This window comes from Phodopus roborovskii, unplaced genomic scaffold (assembly GCF_943737965.1).
Source record: "Phodopus roborovskii unplaced genomic scaffold, PHOROB, whole genome shotgun sequence".
Lineage (NCBI taxonomy): Eukaryota > Metazoa > Chordata > Mammalia > Rodentia > Cricetidae > Phodopus > Phodopus roborovskii.
In genome coordinates this window covers 528,346-550,513 of record NW_026125857.1, presented here as the reverse complement: position 1 = coordinate 550,513, position 22,168 = coordinate 528,346, and positions in this window count along the sequence as shown.

Here is a 22,168-nt window from a genome sequence, read left to right as displayed (position 1 = left end):
AGGCTTAGTGCTTAGCTGTGGGTGTCTGCTTCTGCTTCCATCAGCTACTGGATGAAGGCTCTAGGATGGCATATAAGGTAGTTAATCTCATTATCAGGGAAGGGAATTTAAGGTAGCCTCTCCACTATTGCTTAGATTGTTAGTTGGGGTCACCCTTGTAGATCTCTGAACATTTCCCCAGTGCCAGATTTCTCTTTAAACCTATAATGGCTCCCTCTATTTTGGTATCTCTTTTATTGTTCTCCTCTATTTTTTCCCTGACTCAATCTTCTTGCTCCCTCATGTCTTCTTCCCCCTCCTCTTCTCCCCATCTATTTCCTACCCCCCCATGCTCTCAATTTGTTCAGGAGATCTTGTCCCTTTCCCCTTCTCTGGGGGACCATGTATGTCTAACTTAGAGAGAGTCCTCCTTGTTTCTTAGCTTTTCTGGCGGTGTGGATTATAGGCGGGTGATCCTTTTCTCTATGTCTAATATCCATCCATATATGAGTGAGTGCATACCATGTTTATCTTTTTGTGACTGGTAACCTCACTCAGGATGGTTTCTTTTAGTTCCATCCATTTGCCTGTAATTTTCAAGATTCCATTTTGTTTTAAATTTGTTTGCTTGTTTGTTTTTTTCCCTCTTGAGTAGTACTCCATTGTGTGCATGTACTACATTTTCTCCATCAGTTCTTCAGTTGAGGGACATCTAGGTTGCTTCCAGGTTCTGATTATTACAAATAATGCGGCTATAAACATAGTTGAACAGATGTATGAATATGTGTCCTTTGCGAATATGCCTAAGAGTGGAATTGCTGGATCTTGTAATAAACTGATTCACATTTTCCTGAGGAACTGCCATACTGATTTCCAACTTGGCTGTATGAGTTTGCACTCCCATCAGCAGTGGAGGAATGTCTGCCTTTCTCCAAATCCTCTCCAGCATAAGTTGTCATTGGTGTTTTTGATTTTAGCCATTCTGGAAGGAGTAAGATGGTATCTCTGAGTTGTTTTGATTTGCATTTCCCTTATGGCTAAGGATGTTGAGCACTTTCTTAAGTGTCTCCCAGCCATTTTAGATTCCTCTATTGAGAATTCTCTAACTCAGTACCCCACTTTTTAATTGGATTATTTAGTGTTTTGGTGACTAGCTTCTGGAGTTCTTTGTATGTTTTGGAAATCAGCCCTCTGTCAAATGTGGGGTTGGTGAAGAAATTTTCCCATTCTGGCGGCTGCCCTTTGCCTTACAGAAGCTTCTCAGTTTCAGGAAGTCCCATTTATTTGTTGTTGATTTTAGTGTCTGTGCTACTGGTGTTATGTTCAAGAAGGTCTCCTGTACCAATTTGTTCAACAGTACCTCCCACTTTCTCTTCTAAGAGGTTCAGTGTGGCTGGATTTATGTTGAGGTCTTTCATCCATTTGGACTTAAGTTTTGTGCATGGCAATAGATATGGATCTACCTGCAGTCTTCATACACATCAGCATCTAGTTATGTCAGCACCATTTGTTAAAGATGCTTTCTTTTTTCCATTGTATAATTTTTGCTTCTTTGTCAAATTCAGGTGCTTGTAGGTGTGTGGGTTAATATCAGGGTTTTCAGTTTGAGCTTAAACTTTTTATGTCACTTCTTTCATTCAACACATAATGATTTGAGATTTATCTATGTTGGATGAAATATCAGTTGACTATTTCCTTTCATCACTGATTAATGTGTCATACAGATAGACTGCATTTGATTTATTCATATATCTGTTCATGGGTGTTTAGGTTGTTTTCAACTCTAACCTACTATGTGTAAAGAAACTTCATGTAGCCAATCAATGTTTGATTCTAATTTTAAGCTGCCATGTCTAAAATAATCTATGAATATCTATGTCTACTGATAAGATTTATTTCTCTGGGGTAAATACCTGAGAGGTGAATAGCTGGGGTATTTGGCAAATGTGTAATATGCTTTATAGGAACCCATCAAACTGTATTCTGAAGTTGGTGTACAGTTTTAGACTCTGACCTTGGCCAGTGCATGAATGTTGTTCCACATCCCTACCAACAATTAACATTATCAGTCTTTTTATTTTAGCCATCTCACAAGAAGCGTATTGGTATATGATCACCACTTTACTTTGTAGTTCCCAGATAACTGAGAGAGGGAAACTCTTTAAGTCTACTTTTAGCTCTCTATCATCAACTGTGTATTTAAATCTTTTGCCTACTTTCAGTTGGGTTGGTTACTTTGTCCATAAATCATAAGCGTATTATGAGTCCATAACAACATGTAGGTATTGAGAAGTTTTTTCTCATTTAGTGACTTGTCATTTACTTTTCTAATTATGTGATTTAAAATGTGCTTAAATTTAGATGAAGTCAAGTCTCTAACTTTTTCTTTATATGTTTTCTGTGTCCCAAGAAACATTTGTGAGTATTATGGGAGTAAAGATTTTAGCCTATGCATTCTTTAGGGTTCAGAGTATCAACTTTTTTTTCTTTACCTTTGAGTAAATAACAGTTTGAATAGACGTTTTCTATATATCATCAAGTAAAATTTGAGAGGACACTTTCTTTATAGCATCAGGTAAAGATGGAGTTCCTGGTTTTATTTGTTTTGCTTTTAAAGGATGTCGAGCCATCTAGAACCAAATGTTGAAAATATAAAACTATATAGTATCTGTGTCTTGACACACCTTTTAGACTTGAAGCACCAATTCCTCAAAATGCTATGTTGAGAGTCTAAGTGGAATGTGTTAATTATAAATGAATTTGCAAAGAACTCATGTCCCAACAACAATGCCATTGAGTCTTCCAGTCCATTTATCTATATCTTGAATTCCCCCAAGGGTATTTTGCAGTATCTAGTATAAAAGTCTTTTACACACTTGTCAAAATTGTCCTTAATTATTTCAGCATTTTGTATGTTATTGAAAATTTCATTTTTCAATGATTTGTTACTAGACTGTCAAAATTTGTATGTTGATACTATAACATCTGAAAACACTAATATCACCTACCAAATCAATGTTTGTCAAATTTTCCTATGCATATAACCTTGTCATTAACAATGGAAATGGTTTTTGTTTCTTTCAATCTATATGCCATCTCCCTTTCCCTTGCCTGGTTTCGCGAAAAGCTCTTCCAATATAATGGTGAATGAAAGTCGGGAAATCAGACAAATTTGGCCTCATTCTTACTCTCCAGAAGAAAACATCTAGTTATTCATATGTTTATAATAGATACCTGTTATCAGCTGGAGGAAGCTGCTCTCTATTCTTAGTTTCCTAAATGCCCCCCTCCAATCTCTTGATGTAGTTGCTATGTTACCCAGGCTGGCCTTGAACTCAAGTGGGCTCCAACCATCCTTCTACCTTAGTCTCTTGAATAGCTGAGACTAGGCTCATATCACCCCATGCCTGCTTTCAGGGGCCTTTATTGTCTTTTGTTTTACTCCTTTATGCTTTTAAAAACAGAAGGGTCAATATGAATGAATATTGAGAATAAGCTCATTGTTTCAATAACAAAAAGCCTCTAGAAACCTTGGAAAGAACACTGCTTGTGTGCAAGAGGATTTGACACACAATAACAAAGGATGAGGAATAAGCAAGTAAAAGAATCACCCAAGTTAAATAAATAAATCTGCACGTTAAGAAAATTTATTTGGAAATACAAATATAAAAGCAACATTAAAATACCAGTGAGAAAATACAGTGAAAATAAAGGAAGGAAAAGAATTGTCTGTGTACCTTGAAGACATAGGAAGAAGCCAGTAAAGATCAGATGCCTGACAAAGAACTAACTAGAGGGCAAAGAGAAAGAGGTGAACCCTGACAAGCTCAGTTAAGCTAATGGCTAATTCTTCAGATTTGGCTCTGATGTCAAGGCTTTTCAAGGCCACCTAGTTACCTTACCACACAGTCTACAGCCCCTACATGATCTTCCCTACCCAGACAAGACTGTCTTACTTCCTACCCCTCCACCTACAGAGCCTTGTACTATCCTGGCTCATATTCTTACACTTGCTCTGCATGGTAGCCCCAAACTACTTTCTTGCTTTTACGCCAATCTAACTCTTCTCTCTTGCTCATTTCCTGAAGGGAGCCGGTCATCACTATCTCATTATATTCTCTCCCTCCTTTGACCTACGTCAGTACTTGTCCGAACTCCTCTTTGGTTTTGATGGGCTACCTTTTATTGTTATTTGTCTTTCAGTGTATCTTCTTATTTTATAAGTGGATTCTAAGCACCTGGAGGGGGCTTATTCATCTTCGTATTGGCCATAATGAGCGCACAGACTTGTTCAATAAGTGGCTATTGTTGGTGATGATTATATCAAATTGAATTGAGAAATAATGTCATCAGGCTATGGCAGTCTGGTGACTCATCCTTATCACTGTAGAGACAGACTTATCAAGGAAAGAGAAGCACTCATATGAGTCTGACAGGGCATTCTTCCCAGGGTGATATAAGAGTCATAGAACTTTCCCACCTTCATGTTGGTGATAGTCTTTAGCTGTCTGAATGAATGATATCCAACTTTTGCAATATGCTCTGACTTCTAAAGTTTTAAGTCATTTAGGGCAATATCTGCACTTTGTATATTTATTTTGTTGTGAAATTATGCCTGTGGCTCTGGAAGTTCATTTTCTGGTTTTCTTTCTTTAACTTCTCCAGAAATTCTGTAGGTAATGCAGTATACTCCCCTCATCCATATATTTTGATTTTTTTTAAAGAAAAATTAATATGTTCAGGAATGTCAAGTATTCAATCCCTGCTATCCTTTCATGTGTTGACATCTTAGTGCATTATTATAATATAACATATATAACAATATAATCATCACGCTACAAATCAATCAAATCACAGATTCCCACCAAAATGCCTTTCATATTTTATTTGACACATTCCAGCTCTAATCAGGTTTTACATCGTGCACTTAATGACACATCTCTTTAGTGTCTCTACCTCTATGCCAGTACTGTCACCATTATGATTTTGTTCTTGTTTTGAGAAAGTTCATAGTTTAGGTTGGCTTGAAACTTACCATACAGCCCATAGTAGAATTACACTCACAAAAATTCTCCTGCTTCACCCTCCCCAGCAACAAGATTCAAGAATGAGGCACCATGCCTAGTTTTTGTATTCAAGAGTTCAGGTTAGTAGCCTTATGGTCAACAGTCTGTCTTTGAATACTCATCATTCGATTGAGGGTAAATACTCTTGGCAAATTGAGTACCATGTTTTGGTATGTTGTGCTTGAAATAGGATTTCATGTAGCTGAGGCTGATTTTCACCATAGCTATGTATGCAAGAATGACCTTGAATTCCCGATCACCCTGCCTCTACCTCCTAAGAGTTGCCATACAAAAGCACATCCAGCTGAAATATTCAATATGTAATGTGGTATGGTTGTTGTTTGTTAATAGGAATGACCCAAAAACTGATACTGGGATTCAGGCTTCAAGATGAATATGAGAAAAGCAAAGTAGCTGGCCATCAGCTTCTTACCTGTACCTCAGGCTGAATGAGCTGGTCCTTTATCCACAAGCTCTCAACAAGCCTCAGACTGTAACCTCTCCTAAGTGTGGCTGGAGAATGAATGCCTCTCTGGGACCTTACTTCTGTCTTATCTACTTCCCTAATGTTGGGATTAAAGGTATGAGCTATAATTATCATTTAGATTCATTCACTCATTTGTAGATCTGGGTGACCTTGAACTCAGATATGTCTATCTTGTAATCCTGAGTCCTAGGGTTAAAGGTGTGTACCACCACCTCCTAGCTTCTGGCTGCTGGGATTGAAGGTGTATATCACCACTGCCTGAGCTCTATAGCTGGAGGCTGACTTTGCTTCTCTGAATCCTCAGTCAAGTTTTAATAATTCATAAATAATGTATCACTACAGTTGTTTATTTTATTGGGAGAAATATAGCATAATACTGGTAATACTAAAATTGATCACTTTATTAAAGCAAAGGGTATCAGAGTTCCTCATTATAAAACCACATTGTTCTCTGTGTAGTTGGTAAGTCATTTGTGGGATGATACTTGAACACCATCTGAATATTCTGTTGCACTGTCTATTACTCAATGGTTTTAGCACCCATTAGTGATCTTTGATAGATTAATTATTACATTTCAGGTTGAAAAACAATGAGACTCAATGTATGTCCTTTTCCTACATTTGATTTAATAGTGAAGAAAAGTGGTCATTTGCCCTTTAACTACACCTCCCATACACAGATAAGATTTTCACCACTTCTCTTTAAACTCATTGATGATTTTAACTCAATGCAATAAATATTATCAAGATCATTGATTTGTAATATTAAAATTGTTATATATTTGACCAATTGAAATCCTTTAACCAACCCATGTCCTCTGAATTGACATCATTAATATTTATATGTACTTCCCTTCTTTTTGACAAAACACATTATCCCAGGCTCACCTTGTACCCTCTCTTTCTTTGGCATCAGTTATTTTCTAAGAGACTCTGTTTAGTGAGAATGGTTTTTAGGAAATAAAACTTGAGGCTAGGTATTGCATAACATGCCTATAATCTCAGCATTCAGGAGGCAGAGGCAGGAGAATTGCCTGGACTTTAAAGATACCTTAACCTATAGTAATATTTTTCTTTAAATTTTTGTTTATTTGTGTGTGTGTGTGTGTGTGTGTGTGTGTGTGTGTGTGTGTGTGTGTATGGCTGAGTGTGCATGTCTGTGTGTAGAATGAAGGTGTATGAATGGGTACCCACATGTACAATATGGGTATGTAGAAAAAAAGAGAACAACTTTTGAGAATTAGATATCTCTTTACACCAAGGGATCAAACTCAGGTTGTTGGGTTTGTGGAGTAAATGTTTTTACCTGCTAAACCATCTTTTTAATTCTACATTAGAGGTTTTGGTGCCTGCCAGGGATAAAGTATGAGAAGCTGTCTCAAAAAAAAAAAAAAAAAAAAAAAAAAAAAAAAAAGAAAGAAAGAAAGAAAGAAAGAAAAGAAAAGTAAAGAAGAAAGGATAGAGACTTAATTGAAAAGAAGGAATGGAGAAAACAGAGTTCAGGAGGAAGGAAGGCAGGAAGTAAGCACTGAAGGAAAACAATATTTAAGTTCCAGGTGGGGCCACTGGCTTTGGGAACTAATGGGGTCATTGTTGCTAAGTCCTTTGGGTGACAAGAGATGGAACAAAACAAAATAAATCTTTCCTTAAAATTCAGTTTTAGGGCCAACAGGATAGCTTAGCAGGTAAAGGTGCCTACTGTCCAGTCTGGCAACCTGGGGGCCATCCCAGGGTTCCACATGGTGCAGGGAAATGAATTTTCCTCATAGTTTCCTTTGTCTCCACATGCATACACAGAATACATAAATGAAATAAAACTTTTATTTTCCCATCGATTGTGTTAATATTTAAGAAGATTTACATGCTTTAAAAGTTGTTGTTTTCAAAAATATTACTAAATAATTCATTCTTCTAGTCCTGCCCTCTCTTTTCCTTTATGTATTATTTTTTGTAGGAGCACACTCCTACATGCACACTTACACACACACACACACATACACACTCATGAACATATACATTCATGCACACAGATTTGTGTACACACACTCATGCACATACACACTCAGACACACACACACTTCTTTTTTTATATACAAAGCAGCATGTTATGTTTGAACTGTTTTCATAAATACACTATATTAGGTTACAATATATGCCTCATTCATTTACGCAACATTTGTACTACATGATTTAAAAATCTTTATCTATTTCACAGTAATAAGTACCAAACATAACTGATAATATGATAAATTAAAAATATTTTAGAATTAGCTAAACAAAATATTAATGGTGTGTCAGTAATGCTGCATGATAAAAATCAACATACAAAAATCAATACCATTTCATGTATAATAATGAGTTTGAAGAAATTAAAAAAGTAATTTCATTCATAATAGCTAGTAAATGCCTAGGAACAAATTTGACTAAGGAAGTCAATGATTTCTTGTGATGAAGGTTATAAAACATTAATGAAAGAAATTCAATATGATACACAAACTAATGGAAAGGCTGGTCATGTTCTTGCATTGGAAGAATTAATATTCCTAAAATAGCCATCTACAAATTCAATGCAATTCTTATCAATAAGCCAATGACACTATTCATATCACTACAAAACTTTGTAGATTTGTGGATGACAATGTAAATAAAAAACCTTGATTATGGATCTTGGAGAACATACAACCACTACTTTTTTTTTTAACCAGCATAATCTCTAATTGCACTCTAAATATTTTTCCTGATATCCTTATGTAAGTGTAGTCCTCACTCCTCATCAAGGAAATTTTGCTTTGTAATAGAGAGACACCATTACAGAAAACCTCAACCAATCAAAATGCACACTTTTGAAGCCCAGTTCCAACTAATACATCTATAATACAACATCACAGCTAAGATACATTGCAGAAAAGGGAATAGAACGATTGTAATAGCCAAAGGAATAGAGAGTTTGCTGTATGAATTTGTCTCCCAGTAATGTCAGTAGCTACACTATAAAAGCTCACCAGCTTGACTTCCTAAATACAAGATGAACATGGATAACAACAATAGACATGCCAAAATGGATGGGGGAAAGACCCTGGGCCTCAATCCTACACAGAGGGCTATAGGCCATTGAGAAATGTAAGGGCAGGAAATATAATCTTCCCCAGAGACAACCTCCAAAATTGGTTATCCAATATCAAATAATCAGTCCTGAAAACATACATACAAGTAACATTATACAGACTAAGCAGGTTGTTATGCATGGGTATGTTTATATACAGACATATGTGCATGCAATAATTAATGAAAAAAGAGATCACAAGTTTTAAAGAGAGCAAGGAGAGGTATATGGGAGAGTTTGGAGAGAAGAAATGGAAATTATATAAATACAATCTCAAAAATGAAAGCAGTGCTACAAGGGAAGTTGAATGCATTAAGTGCCCATATGAAGAAAACGGAGGATAGTCACATTAGAGAATTAACAGCACAACTGAAAGCCTTAGAACAAAAAGAAGCAAACTCACTCTGGAGGTGTAGATGCTAGGAAATAATCAATTAGAAGGCTGAAATCAATAAAGTAGAAACCAGGAAAACAATACAAAAAAAAATCAATGCAACAAAGGGTTGGGTTTTTGAGAAAATCAACAAGATAGACAAACCAAAAAGCAGAGAGAGAACATGCAAATTAATGAAATCAGAAACGAAAAACATAACAACGGACACTGAGGAAATCCAGGCAATTTTCAGGTCATATTTTGAAAACCTGTACTCCACAAAATTTGAAAATTCAGGAAATGGACAAATTTCTGGATGATTATCCCTTACCAAAATTAAATTAAGAACAGATAAACAACTTAAATAGACCTATAACCCCTAATGAAATAGAAGCAGTCATCAAAAACCTCCCAACCAAAACAAGCCCAGGTTCAGATGCCTTCAGTGCAGAATTCTCCCAGAAATTCAAGAAAGAGCTAATACCAATACTCTTCAAATTGTTCCACACAATAGAAACAGAAGAAGAAACAGAAGAAACAAAATCTTTTTACAAGGCCACAATCACCTTGGTACCCAAGACACACAAAGACTCAACTAAGAAAGAAAATTACAGAACAATATCCTTCATGAACATTGATGGAAAAATACTCAATAAAATACTGGCAACCCAAATCCAATAATACATCAGAGAAATCATCCACCATGACCAAGTAGGCTTCATCCCTGGATTTCAGGGATGGTTTAACATAGAAAAATCTATCAACATGATCCACCATATAAACAAACTGAAAAAGAAAAACCACATGATCATCTCCCTAGATGCTGAAAAAGCCTTTGACAAAATTCAACACCCTTTCATGATAAAGGTCTTGGAGAGATCAGAAATAACAGACAAACCAACAGCCAAAATCAGACTGAATGGAGAGAATCCTAAGGCGATTCCTCTAAAATCAGGAACAATAAAAGGCTTCCATATTGTACTTTAAGTTCTAGCTAAAGCAGTAAGACAACAAAAGGAGATCAAGGGGATCCAAATTGGAAATGAAGAACTTAAACTTTCACTATTTGCAGATGATATGATAGTTTGCATAAGCAACCCAAAAAACTCTACCAGGGAACTCCTGGTGATAAACACCTTCAGCAAACTAGCAGGATACAAGATAAACACAAAAAAAATCAGTAGCACTATTATATACAGACGACAAAGGGGCTGAGAAAGAAATCTGAGAAACATCACCCTTTACAATAGCCACAAAAAACATAAAGTATCTTGGGGTAATACTTACCAAACAAGTGAAAGACCTATATACTAAGAACTTTGTGTCTTTAAAGAAAGAAATTTAAAAGATACCAGAAAATGGAAAGATCTCCCATGCTGTTGGATAGGTAGGATAAACAGTAAAAATGGCAATCTTGCCAAAAGCAATCTACAGATTCAATGCAATCCCCATTAAAATCCCAGCACAATTCTTCACTGACAGTGAAAGGATAATAATCAGCTTTATATGGAAAAACAAAAGACCCAGGATAGCCAAAACAACCATGTACAATAAAGGAACTTCAGAAGGCATCACCATCCCTGACTTTAAACTCTAATACAGAGATATAGTCCTGAAAACAGCCTGGTATTGGCACAAATATAGACAAGTAGACCAATAGGATCAAATTGAAAATCCTGATATTAACCCACACACTTACGAACACCTGGTTTTTGTCAAAACAGCTAAAAGTATACTATGGGCGGAGGAAAGCATCTTCAACAAATGGTGCTGGTACTACTGGATGATGGTGTGTAGAAGACTGCAGATAGACCTTTGTCTATCGCCATGCACAAAACTCAAGTCCAAATGTGTCAAAGACCTCAACATAAATCCAGCCACACTGAACCTCTTAGAAGAGAAAGTGGGAGGTACCCTTGAACAAATTGTTACAGGAGACCGTTTCCTGAACATAACTCCAGTACCATAGACACTGAGATTGACAATAAATAAATAGGACCTCCTCAAACTGGGAATCTTCTGTAAAAGGACACAGTTGACAAGACCAAACAGCAGCCAACAGACTGGGAAAAGATCTTCACCAACCTTACATCTGACAGAGGGCTGATGTCTAAAATAAACAAAGAACTCAAGAAAGTAGTCAACAAAACACCAAATAACCCTATTTAAAAATGGGGTACAGAACTGAATAGAGAACTTTTCAGCCTTTTTGATTTCCTCTAAAAGGCTGAAAGACACTTAAGAAAGTGTTCAGCATCCTTACCTATCAGGGAAATGCAAATCAAAACAACTCTGAGATACCATCTTATTCCTGCCAGAATGGCTAAAATTAGAAACACCAATGACAACTTATGCTGGAGAGGATGTGGAGAAAGGGGAACACTCCTACAGTGTTAGTGTGAGTGCAAACTTGTACAGCCATTTTGGAGATCAGTATGGCAGTTCCTTAGGATAATGGGAATCAGTCTACCAAAGGACCTGGCAATCCCCCTCTTAGGCATATGCACAATGATCCACATCCATGCAACAAAGACATGTGCTCAACTATGTTCATAGCAGCATTATTTGTAATAACAAGAACCTGGAAGCAATCTAGATGCCCCTCAACTGAAGAATGGATAAAGAAGATGTGGCACATTTACACAATGAAATACTACTCTGAGGAAGAAAATAATAATGGAATCTTGAAATTCGCAGGCAAGTGGATGGAACTTTAAAAAAACCATCCTGAATGAGGTAACCCAGTCACAAAAAGAGTAACATGGTATGTGCTCACTCATATATGGATTTTAGACATAGAGCTAGGATACAAGGAAGATTCTAAGAGATTCATATAAGGTCCCTCAAAGAAGGGGAAAGGGACAAGATCTCCTGAGGATATGGGGAGTGGGGGCTGTGAGTGGAGAGGGGGCTAGGAGAAAGAGAAGGGGAGGAGGGGAAAGCACATGGGACTAGGAAGATTGAGTCAGGGGAGGAATAGACGAGAGGAGAGAGACAGAGAGAGAGAGAGAGAGAGAGAGAGAGAGAGAGAGAGAGAGAATAAAAGAAGGCACCATTATAGGTATAAAGAGAAAACTGAACTTAGAGAAATGTCCAGAGACCTACAAGACTGACCCCAACTTACAATTTGAGCAACAGTGGAAAGGCTACCATAAATGCCCTTACCTGATATTGAGATCAACAACTAACTTATCCACCATCATGGAGCCCTCATCTAGTAGCTGAAGGAAACAGAAGCAAACACTCACAACTAAACATTGAGCCAAACTGGAATCCAGATGCAGATGGAGAGGACAAGACCAGGCTACAGAAACACATAGAGACAGCTGACCTGAACAAGGAGGAGCTAATGGGCCCCCAGACTGACAGCTGGGAATCCAGCATGGGATTGACTCAGACCCCCTGAACATGGGCCTCAGCTAGAAGGACTGAGTAGTCTAAAGGAACTCAGACAGTGGAACCAGGATGTATCCCTGGTGCACAAAAGGACTTTGGGAGCACATTCCTCATGGAGGGATACTCCCTTAGCCTAGAGACAGGAGGGAGGGCCTAGTCCCTTCTACAAATGACTTGACAAGATTTAGATGACCCCTCCTGGAAGGCATCACCCTACATGTGGAGTGGGGGGAGAATGGGAGGGGAGGGGGTCGGGGATATGTGTGTATGGGAGAGAGGAATAGAGGGAGGGAGGGAAAAGGAACTGGAATCGATATGTAAAATAAAAATAAAAAAGAAGGAAAAAAAAACCTGAACGAACTAAGAATAAAACTTAAAAAAAAAAGTTCAGAGCATTGATCTGAGGTAAGATTTTTGTTGGGATATGACCAGAAAAATAAAGACAACAAAAGCAAAAAAATTAAAATGGGATTATATCAAACACAACAGCTTCTAAAAGCAAAAGTAACAATCAGCAAAGTGAGGAGACAGGAAGAGAGGAAGAGATTTATATTCCTAATATATACAGATGACACACAACTCAATAGCTTAAAAAATAATAAGAAAAATTAGAGAAGTGATTTTCATATTTTTCAAAAAAAAGTTATACTAGTAGCCAGCACATATGTTTAACATTACTAACCAGGGTACTTACAAATGAAAACCACACTGAAATGCTATCTATCTCATCCCAATTGTGATGACTTGTACCAGGCTGTTTGTCTTTTAGGCCACCAACCAGCTCCCAAATAATTACCCAGTAACTTCGTATTAGCTTTGAATCCTCTGCATTAGCTTAGCTCATTTCTTGCTATGTCTTTTAACTTAACCTGTTTCTCCTTATCTATGTTCTATCTCAGGGCTTATTATGTTTTATCTTTCTTACTTTTCTTACTTTTACTGCTTCTCTATATCTATTTTCTGGTGTCTGTCTGCCTGGCCTCTTGCCTCGGGTGTGTCCCTTATTCTCTCATTCTTTCCTTCTTGACCCTAGTCCTGCCTACCTTTTCTCTGCCTAGCTATTGGCAATTCAGCTCTTTATTGACCAATCAGATACACAGGCAGACAAGGTGAAGCAGATGCAACACATCAATACATAATTAAACACACACCCTTACATGTTAAACAAATGGAGCATAAACAAAAGTAACATGCCATTACACAGTTAAAGTAATATTCTGCAGCATAAACACATGTAGCACATCTTTACATAATCAAACACACATCCTTACATTGTTAAAGAAATGTAGCACAAGCAAACATAAAACATCTTTACACAGTTAAAGGAATATTCTGCAGCATAAACAAATGTAACACATCATTGCCTAGTTAAAATATCATTCCATAACAATGGCTCTTATCAAAAGACAAATATAACAAATGCTATAAAGGATGCAGAGAAGAGGGAACATTTTTTGACAATTTTCAAATTTAAATTCTAATCAAGCTTGTTTTACATGCCAATGCCAGTTCCCTCTCCCTCCCCTCCTCTGCTGCCTCCCTAACTCCCATCCCATCCCCTTTCTGCTCTACAGGGAGGGTGAGGCCTTTCTTGGGGAGTCTTCAAAGTCTGTCATATCATTTGAAGCAGGGCCCATGGTTCTAGGCTAAGAAAGCATCCCTCTGTGTGGAATGGGCTTGTAGAGTCAATTCATATAATTGGGATAAATACTGATCCACTAGTATAGGCCCCATAGACTGCCCAGTCCTCCTAACTGACATCCACGTTCAAGGGGTCTGGGTCAGTCCTATTCTGCTTTCCTAGCTATCAGACTGGAGTCCATGAGCTCCCACTTGTTCAGGTCAGCAGTTTCTGTGGGTTTCTCTAGCCTGGTCTTGACCTCTTTGCTCATCACTCCTAAGAAGAAGGAAATTTTAAATGCTGTTGATGAGACTATAACTCTGTAAAATCATTATGGAACCAACAAAGAAGATCAGTATATTACCAAAACGGTGTCAGTATGGTGGTGCACACTAGTAGGATACGCTGAAGTGGCACAGGTAGGAGTATCATGGGTTTTAGACCAGCCTGGGCTGCCAAAAAGGAAACAAAATCAGTAGAGCAAAGACACATTTGCACTCACATATCTAACTGTACCCCTATTAACAGCAGCCAAGGGCCTTGGGATATAGCTTAATGGTAGACCAGTACCTACCATTCTCAAGTCCTATGGTTCTAATCCCAGCACCAAAGACAAAAACCTAAATGTGGACCCAAACTAACCATGTATTTTTAATGGATGGAGAATGTATGCGGAGATCACACAGGGAGTATATATAGCACTATAAAAGAAGTTCTTTCATTTGCATCAACATGGATGTAACTGAAAGTCATTAAGTTAATTGAGACAAGTCCATGCATATTTTAACCTATGTGGGGAAACTAAAAGATTGATTTCCTAGAAGTGCTGAGGAGAATAGTAATTAGCATAGCATAGAAACGGTATGAGAGGTTGATGGAGAGAAGATGGTTAATACATAGAGGGAGCAGAAAAGTGAGAGGAAAGTCTTTTAAGATTCTATAGCACAATAGATATGGTTGATGTATTTTTGTGTTTCAAATTCTCTAGTACAGAACATCTATATTGTTCCCAACACAAAGAAATGATGTATCTCTGAGACATATGCCAATAACTACAACCTGATCATTATTCAATGTGCACACACGCTGGAATGTTACATTGATCTCATTAATACATACAATTATCATGTACCAAGTAAAAATAAAAATACAATTTTGAAATAGTAATGATGCACTTGTGGGTGAATGCAGGGAGATTGAGTTCAAGGTCAATCTTGGCAATGTAGAGTTCTAGGTCAGCTTGTACTACATAAGAACCACCCCCATAGTAATAATAATAGAAAATACAGTATAGACTACCAGTATGGCTAGACATACACAAGAACATCCTACAATAAGAATTATTAAATTCATTTACAACTCACTTAGTGTCTATCATGGTCATTGTAATGAGCCCAGCATCTATGCATACAACCTATGTTAGCAGAAGCCTGGCTCCTTCCATATGTCATCAAGGGGGAAGGTCATCCCTGAAGCCATGCCCTTTCTCAAGGAACTATTGGCAGGCAATGGCTGCTGTAGGAAGGAAGAACAATTTCTTCAGTAGGACAACTGCAAGTGAGTTTACCTTGACTCCATCAAACAGCCTCTTATCCATGCTTATGGAAGCAAGACTAACCAAACTCAGTGAACCAAGAACCATTCATGGAAGAAAGGGCTGCACTATCTGGCAAGAAGGAATGGTTCTGAGGAAGAGGGAAAAGGTAGGAGAGGGTAAGCGGGGATTGAATCACAATACATTGAATTTACATAAGAAATTATCAAGTAAAATCGAGTAATACCTCCTGCCCTGTGCTTACACTGTCACTTAGAGTGATAGCAGATAATCTTTCCCTAAAAGTTTTAGGCTTTAAAAGAGAAAACAGTAGTCTAGACTAAGGTTTATTGCTAGTCCAGCATCTACTTAGATAGACTTCAACACTAAGGAAGTTTTAGTAGCTGAAAATATTTAAAATAACTGCTATGCCAGCATTAAAAAAATTGCTGAAATGTTATTACAGAGCTAAAATATTCACCCAGCTGAGAACCCTTTCTCCTCGGCAAAACTCCCAAGATGGAATTTAATAATAAATTTCCCTAACACTTCAAAATCCTGTAATAAGAGGTCATTTATCTAGCTCCAATCTCCCCCAACCCTAATTGTGAATATCAGTTCAAATTGCCTGCAGTTATCAATGAAATTACTATTCTTATAATGTAGAAAAGCATATGTGAGGATTGGCAGGTACTTCTGCTGACTATTGAAAGAGGTTCGTTAACATGGACACCTTGATAAATATTATTTATGCCCTTTAACTGCCCTCAAGAACGCTGTCCAGATTTCTACACCTGATCAGAGTACTTGACGCTAACAAACAGTATTGGCATACAACAGCTTGCCTGTCACAGAAGGAGTAAAAAAAAAGTCTGGTCTGTAACTGGGACTCCAGGGGCATCAGCACCTTTTGGGAATTCATTAGCAATACCGAATCTCAGGCACCACCTCACCCCCTGTAGAATCAAAATCTGCGGTTTAACATGGGGCACATTCCAGTTTGATACACACAGTGTAAGGGAGAATTAAGCAGGCAAACACACCATCAGATGGACACTGCTAATCCTGTTGTTTGGTACTGAAAGGGTATAGGAAAGATGGTAGAAGAGACACACGGAATGAGAAGTGAAGGGGAGAAGAAGAAGGTAAAGAAAGATGGCTTTGATGGCACCAATCCAGAGAGGTGTAAACCCTAACTGTCACACATAGGGGAAAGGAAGCATGGAGAGAGAAGAGGAGATACAGATGATGTATTTGGTAGAGGATTTAGGGAGTCAGTGAGAAAAATCTCTAACTCATTCCTGTTGGCAGTGCAATCAGGGGGCAAATCAGCGTTCATAGAGGGTTATGCTGAGGTCCCCAGTAAGAGCAATAAGCAGAGCAGAGGTCAGCGCACAACTCTCATGCTCTGCATTTTCCCAGAGCTGAATCCTGCCTGTGCTCCCCACTTTCTGAAACCGTGCACCTCCATGCTAATAATGATACGTGGAAATTTTCTCACTGATGTTCAGCCTTCTACTTCGCGGTGGAGTTTCTTAAGCAACAGTGCCAAATGAGTTGTTTGTGGGTGCATGAGTGTGTGAGGCGAGCCAAGTAGCGCACAGGTAATTGAATGCCTATCCTTACAGATCTGATAGGGAAACATGTACCAGTGAAGAGGGTCAGAGAATCCCTGAATTACAACAGGGATAATTCTAACCTCAGGTATCAAAGGAGAAGGTACCAATGCAATCCCCTGACACCCATGTTACATGTCTTTATTGACTTCTCAGTAAAGAAAGTGAAGACACCCAAACCAGAGTTGATGAATCTACATTCTCTAAGTTTTATTCATGATCTACAAGGCTGAAGTTACCTGGAGGGAGGGAGAGGAGGAGGAAGAGAAAGTTGGGAATAGATGCAAGATTAGATGACACTAGGAATTGTAGCACTTCCTGAAACAGAGCATACGGATTCTGGTCTCCCTTCTAGTCTCGGTGAGAATAGATTTATTGTTCCTATTTTGCAATAATCTGTATTATCTGAGTCTTTGCTCTCATTCTCCTCCTCTGTTCCCCCTTTCAATATTTGTTTACAATCATCAGGAGAGAGGAAAGCACCTTTCACCTGAATTTTCAATAACTCAATCAAGGAATGAGAAGCCTAGATGAAATATGAAGGCCACCATTTGTGTGCATGAAACACCATGGAGTGTACCCACCTATTTCTTTTAATAAAGAAACAAGTAAATTAGTTTCACAGAGGAATACTAAAATTGGTTTCCTCCTTGCACAAAACCATGAAGATATTTATATATAATTTATCTTTCTAAGTTGTCATGTGGCAAAAGACCGCTCGCTGTGCAGCAGGCTTCTCTTGCTACTTAGAGAGAATTACGTGATTAAATAGAGACCTGAAAAGTTTTGAACAAGCACTGAAGGAGAAAAGGTTTCCTCTTCAAGCCTTAATGAAGTGAGCTCATTCCTCCTCCAACATCAACTTAGCCTTGTGTAGTTTGTTTTCTAGCGGGTTAATCACTGACCGGAGCCACAGTGCGGACCACCAGTTTCCAATAAACCATAAAAGGCCGATCAGCAGCCATTGTGCTTTTCTGTAGGGCTTAGCAGACAGCAGCTGAATAAACCTGTTCAAAGTCAGAACAGTCAAGCAGGAACGCAGAGGCCCAACTGGTGCCTCTGGTGAATCCTGAAAAGCAAATTAATTTATTAGGACGTAATTGATGGCATGCACAAATACACTAGCCGAAGACTCCCCTGTGCTAATTTTGGCATAATTAAATATGGGGCAGCTAATGAATGGTGTACGGGGAAAGCAACATTATGATAAATATCCAATTATTACTTATTGTATTCCATACTTGGCATGTTATATGCAAGCCAATGCTTCTACTTTTGAACTTCAGAGAAAGTCCAGAGGGAAGGAACAAAGCTGACTATGATTCCTCTGAATTCTGCATTAAATAAAGACAGTTGCAAGGGAAACACACCCAGATAGAGACTTGGTGGCATATGTAGGGAAGAGAAGACAGGAAATGTATGATTGTATTTCTGTGCAAATATGTATGTTCATTCTTCTTTGGAGTCTCATAACTTGTGAGTCTATTAAAAAAACCATGTAAATGTTGTCTGTACAGGGACTTCTCTTCAAGGAAAATCCATCTGTCAAGGACGGTACTAGCTGCCTCAGTCTGCTGGGATATGACAGGACAAACCACTTGCTAATGTGTTTGCCCATGGATGGGTGGAAACCATGTACTCGGGTTTCCCTTTGTTTTTCTCCACATTGCCTCAGAGATTCCTAGCGCCCAAAAGTGCAGCCCAAGATCTAAGATTCAGTAGTCTTTCTAGGCTCGCATCTCTGTAACAACTGATGTTGTCTTGGCCTACTGAGTCTACAAGTGAGAGAAACAAAACAAAAAGGAGAAGGGAAAGGCACTCCTGGTTAAAACAAATATGACTTCCCCAGTCTGCTTAAGAAATGGAGCTTTCAAAGTTGCAGCATCAGTATGCATGGGAAATGTCAAATGTCCAAACTGCCATTTTTCTCCAAAGGGTCTATGAAGTGATGTTTATAGGCAGGAGAAATGATTCCCTTTGGGCTTATAAACAAAGGTGGCATCCCCCATCACAACAGCATCATCTGCTATCCCCTGAAGCTGATCAGCAAAGCACAAGGACATGAATGCTTTTGTTTCTTGTGTTCATGGAGAAGATGCTCTTTCAAGTTGTCTGGTTTGTGGAGGGTCCCTGGTTCCTTGTTCCCTGTCATGGCTATTGGTTATGTTTTTCTTTCCAAACAGGGGCCCATTTTAGCATATCTTAATCACTTTCACCCTTAAAGGGCCAGGAAATTCAATATTTCCTGCTGCTTAGTCTGAAACATGACACGGGGATGCTTACCTTATCTGCTCTGGTGAGTTCCACTCATTCCCCAGCTGGTAAGAGTACCATTGCCATTTTCTGCATTCTTGGAGTCTCTGACAGTAACATCTGCCAGATAAATGATCATTCTTCATACATTTGAAAGGTACAATGTACCACAGAAAGCAACCAGCATCTTAGAAATTTGGGTACATCAATTCATGCATGTGCATCTTCTATATGCTTCTTTTCACGTCCTGGTGGGTGTACCATCAATTTAACATTGACTACAGCTTGGTGCAACAGGAGACTCTAGATAAACAAAGTTGACATTTTCAATGTCTGAGGAATTGCCTTGTAAAGGAGACTTGACTGTGCCATTTGGCCATCTAAAGCCGGAGTGCTATGAAAGATGTCCCTCCCAATAAAAATGACACTTTGGAAAGGCAAAGCAGAATTTGACTGCAACTGCCAGGGAACTGATCAAGGTCAAAGGGTCTAAGGACACTTCAAAGGAAAAAAACCTATATTCCAAATGATGGTCCCTCTTTCAAAAGAGGTGTGGTCCATGGAGACACTTTCCAATGGACAATGTGGACCTGCAGATCTGGGGGAGAGAGAAACATCATCATGGGCAGATGAGAGACTGGATCATAGAAGAAGTGTGTACAACTCACCTGCCTCCAATAAACGTAACAGAAACTCACTATAGTGTTTAAGGCCAAAGAGAAAACACTGAGCCATTTGACTGTGTCATGTTATCAGATATCTTTCCAGGACTACTTTATTCTGGGGAGTCTTGCAAAGCAGATGCCTTCAACTCGAGTTTTGCACATACTTTTCTATTTTTGAGCAATTTATTTCTCTCACCTGCACACCCCATGGGGACTCACTGATTGCCTGAATTCTAGCATTTGGAGTGGAACCCCATTCATGAAACTTTCTGGCTGTGTGACTCAAACGAAGGCTTCTCTTTCCTCTTTTTGTTCTCACAAGAAAATCAATTCACTTGAAGAGCCTCTTAATCCCATTTTTGCAATCAACAATTGCCACTTGTATATCGTTCTAATAGATTAAGAAGTGGGATGATGCGGTTGTCTGGTCTAATTCAACCCTATTCAGGTAGCTGCAGCCCAAAGCACTTTGTAGTGCCAAGTGCAGAGCTCAACAGGAAGACTTTTGCTATCATAATTTCCTGTGGAGCTATGCACTGCCCCCACTGTGGAGCCTGAATTACTTTGAATTAGGCCCGACAACCACAGAGAGTCGAAATCCAGCAAGCAACAATAACCAACTCTTTGAGCATGACTTGCATGGGTTATTTTTTTCTTTGCATTAGCAAAGAAAGGAGGAATTTCAAAATGCACATCTATTTAAATGACAGCAACCTGCCATAAATCAAGTGTTAAACAAAAGAGGAAACAGTTGAAGTGAGAGAGAAGTTGGGAGTGAAGGAAAAATTAATCAAAACAGTTTTCAAAAACTTCATCGTTTGAGCCTGTGAAAATGTTCAGGCCTACACTATCACCATGACAACCCGTAGCAAGCCCATGTCGGATAACCAGATCAGAAAGGGGCTGTTTTGTAAGGATGAAGCCCTCACATATTCATTCGAAGTTCAAGTTTCACTTCTGAATGCCTAATTTTTTTTTTCTTTTGCAAAAGTAAGAATGTAGACAAAAGCTTTCCTTTGGCTCAGACACAGGCATATCTTCTTGTAGAATTTTAAAATCATCTTACCATGAAGTTCGTTTGAAACCCCATGCAGGCATCACCTCAGGTAGGCAGTGTTTGTATGCTAAAGCCATTGCTACAAAGGCTCAGACCCAAGTGGGAAACAAACAGCTTTCCATTAAATCACCAAGCAGATTCCTAGAACCCCGGATATTGGAAGCATGTGGCTAAAATGCATTCTTGCCTGAGACACCAGGTCAGCAAAATGTCGTAGGTAAGGAAACTGAGCTCTCGGAGCTCCGTTCCCTGCAACTTCCCAACTCTTACTGCCATGGCCCAAAAGTGAATTGAATCTAAATAAATATAGGTTTCTTTCCTTAAGAGTCCCAATCCCTATTTCTACTCTTTTACCTTTCGGTGTTCGGAAAATAAAGAGAACAAAGAGGGAGTCCCACTGATTCCAAACTAGCAGAACAGCCAGACAACAGAGCACAACTGTTCTCTCATGCATGACTGGGATGAGGATAAAAGCAGAGAAAGACTTCTGAGAAAAAGCAAGCAACAAAGGAAACAGGAGTGCTGACAAAACTTTTTTTTCTTTCCATTGAGGCAAAAGAGAGGGGAAGAAAAGAGTACTGCTTTAAAAAAGATAGAAGAAGAGAGATTAACAAACAGAAGTAAGGGCTTTCGCCTCCTCTTTTACTTTTAGCCCAATCTGGTCAGAGAAACAAAACCTAGAAGTAAAGTAGATGATAACCTAAGACACTCTGGCAATGTTCACACTCAGAAGAGGAAGCTGGTGGTTCGGAGCCCCAGTTTTATGTAATCAGTTCATTACTTGCTCGGATAGCCAGGATGTGGGACAATGTCTCCTGACTGGAATTTTCCCCTGCACAGTTAGAACAGGATGCATGTGAATTCACACATTTTCCCCCAGAGGGAAACCCAGGGAAGGCAGGGGAGCTTTTGCATTTGGAAATCACATTCACAAATTAAACATAATTGTTTAAAAAAGGATGACCCTGAGGTCGACGCCACCAGCGTGGCATCACTGGACTGCTGGAGGGAGGGATTG